The following is a 3,719-nucleotide window of genomic DNA, read 5'->3' as shown; positions in this document are numbered from 1 at the left end:
ATTTTGGAGTAGCATATTCTGCCACTCTTCACTCTCATACAAAGTACAAAGCAAAAAACTCACAAATTAAAAATAAATCAAGCTACATAACTAAACAAATTTAAATTAACATTAATTCCATGAGATTGATAATGTTGTTTTGGTGGCTCTAAATCAGTCTGCAACATAAATATGATACCAATGGCAAGAACACAGATTCTCTTGATTTAAACATTCCTTCAGTAGGGTGAGTCTAATGACTCCCCCTCAACCCTCTGCCAGTTTCGTAACTCAAACTACTGCAAAACCTCTATCAGTACAAAGTGATACTTAACTTACTATGGAGCAAATGCATCTTCTATGTATTATGTCTTTACGTAGTCTCATTGATGAGAAACAATTTCATTGATCTAAGATGCCTTTGATTTTTAGATACATCATTATTTTATATACCACTAAGAATGAAAAAAATATATACTTCTATTTAAACTATGACACAATGCTAAGGTGCCACCAACTATAAGATCTATCATAACTTCAGAAATACTAAAACTGGGGGGCAGGGGGTGGCAGGGAAACATCTATCTTATGATCAATGAATACAGTGGTGCTCACACTTAGTGCCGTGACAGTATTTAACATAAACACAAAATTTGGCTCCCAAGTCACCAGGTGACACTTGAAAATACAGAATATACTTATAATGAATTTCTTTAATGAAAACAGAACGCTTAAAAAACATTTATAGGAAACGCCTTAAACCCAGAAACGTGTACGTGTACTCCCAGAATTCCACCAACCCTACTTTGAGAAATACTTAGGCTTCATGTCTTCATGTCTAAACCCAGGCATTAGGAATGTTGTAAAAATTGATGAGATGGAATTGAGGAAACATATTCAGTTCTTAGAAGGGAACAAAGACCCTATTCTTCAGAGGAATTATTTTTATCAGTTTATTTATTAAAACCCACTGGGCCAACAGGTACATGAAAAGGTGCTCAGCATCCACTAATCATCAGGGAAATAGAAATCAAAACCACAATGAAATATCACCTCACACCTGTTATAATGGGTATCATCAAAATGACAAGAGATAACAAGTGTTGGCGAGGGCATGGAGAAAGGGAACCCTTGTGCACTGTTGGTTGAAATGCAAATTGGTACAGCCACTATGGAAAACAGTATGGAGGTTCCTTAAAAAAATTGAAAAATAGAACTATCATATGATCCAGCAATCTCACTTTTGGATATATGCCCAAAGGAAATAAAAACAAGATCTCGAAAAGATATCTGCACACCCATAAGCATTGCAGCATTCTCCACAATGGCTAAGATATGGAAACAATCTAAGTGTCTATCAACAGATGAACAGAAGATGTAGTATATATACCACAGCCATGAGAACGAAGGAAATCTTGCTGTTTTCAATAACTTTGGGAAAACTTGTAGGCAATTATGCTAAGTGAAATAAGTCAGACAGAGAACGATAAATACTGTAAGACATCACTTATATGTGGAATCTAAAAAAGACGAACTCAGAGAGTAGAGTGGTAGTTACTGGGGACTGGGGGTGGAGGAAATGGGGAGATATTGGTCAAATGGTACAAATTTCCAGTTATAAGATTAACAAGTTCTGAGGATCTAAAGTACAACATGGTGATTATAGCTAGTAATACTGTATTATATATTTGAATGTTGCTAAGAGAGTAGATTTTAAATATTCTCACCCAAAAAAAGAAATAGTGATTATGTGACAGGATGGAGGTGGTAGCTAATGCTATGGTGGTGGTCATTTTGCAATATATATACATATATATGTATCAATCAACAGGTCATACACCTTAAACTTACACAATGTTATGTCAATTATATCTCAATAAAGCTGGGGAAAAATAACACTAGTGTATGGCAGAAGGACACCTTAGAAAAAAAGGTAAATTAAAAATTATCCACCCTGTCTTTTAGCTAATTAAGGGTGTTCACTTTTATCAATTAACTCCTATGTTCCAGCACTACTTTAGCAGTTTACCCACATTACCTCATTTAATCATATGATATAAGGACTCTTATTATCCACATCTTGACAGCTCATCTATCATTTCAACACATCTTCCTTTTTGGTCTAAATATTTTCCCACTCAATATGTGGGAAACATATCCACATAAACCCCACCCATTCTCCCATTCTATCATCTCCTTCACTTCCAACCTAGCCTGTATCCAACATTTTTATTTTCCAACAATTACACAAAAAATCAATATACATTACAGATAAGAAAATACTGATGAGGGAAAAGATTCAAATATTAAATTCATGCACTGTCTTATTACTCATAGCCATTTTTCTTATTTTGGTATATAGCCTTTCAGAAGTTTTAATGCATGTAAATATTTTATATTTCTCAAAAATGGAATACAGTATGTATATGGTCATGTAACTGGCTTTTCCACTTAAAATATATGCTGAATTTTTTCCATGTAAATAAGTGTAGTTGCCCATCAACATTTTCAAGAGCCGAATAATGTTTCAATACCTTAATTTCTTAGCCAAGTGCCTATTTCAAGACACTTGGGTCATTCACAGTTTTTCACTCTTCAAAACAGTGCAAAGATGCACAAACTTGTACAAGCCAGTTATTTCTCCTAAGCCAATTATATCTCCTAAGGACAAATTTGTATAAGTGGAATTACTGGGTCAAAGTGCATGCACATCTTGAAAGCTTCTGAAACATGTATCCAAACGGATCTTGTACCAAGTATGCTCCCACCAGCACAGTTTGAGGGTGTCCCTCCACCCACACCCTCACCATACTCTGGGTTGGAAGAGAGGTGGATCTTCTCCAGTATGGCTGCCAACAGCCCTCTCGATGGTTCCATAAAGACCCTGCCCCAACCAATCTTGTAAAAGAAATCTGATAGAAGCTCTAAAAATTATTCTTTTATATTTTCTATTATATTTTCTCATAATTTCAAAATAATCACTAACATATTCACTCCCATAGACACCAGAGTTGGACAAGAAAGAGGATGTTTTCCTATCAAATGCCCTCAGGACCCTACAATAAAATTGTCCCTCTCTGTATGTCCCCAGGATACGTTCCAGCACTTCTTCATTCAAAGCGTCTCTCACTTCCTTCCTCCCCTTGCCACTCCCATTACCACCAGTGAAATTTCACGCCTTTAGCATCTGTGCCTGAACTATGGTGGTAACTTCCTAAGTGGTGTTCCAATCTCCAGTGGCCACTCCTGTCCCCACCCCAACTCTGACCCATTCTGCACACAAGTCAGCCACATAATGTTCCTTTCATCCTGTCACTCCTCTGGTCACAAAAGGGTTTGGTGTCTCCCAGGGGTTGGTGGAATAATATACAGACACCTCAGTTTAGAAATCAGGGATCCTCCATGAACGGAACTCACCCAACTGCTGGACTGTATTTTCCATCACTCCCCTCCCCACACTTTGTTCACAGAGGAGAGGCACAGCCTTCTTCTTCTGTGGAGCAAAATTCCCACCTCCATGCCTTTCTTCCCATCACTCCTCCTTCCTCCAATGCCCTTCTGCCCTGTTTTTATCCCATCCTTCATGCCCAGTTCTACTTAAGCATCCGGCGGAGAGCACTGTTGCCTGCAGAAATAGGAAACAGATGGCCGTGATTAGAGGTTCTCAGTTTTGTTAGTATCTTTTTGTTTCCATACATCTTGCCTCTCCAAATATATCATAAACTCAAGAACATGATAAA

Source organism: Balaenoptera musculus, chromosome X (assembly GCF_009873245.2).
Source record: "Balaenoptera musculus isolate JJ_BM4_2016_0621 chromosome X, mBalMus1.pri.v3, whole genome shotgun sequence".
Lineage (NCBI taxonomy): Eukaryota > Metazoa > Chordata > Mammalia > Artiodactyla > Balaenopteridae > Balaenoptera > Balaenoptera musculus.
The sequence above is the reverse complement of the archived record's forward strand: the minus strand, read 5'-3'. Positions refer to the sequence as shown.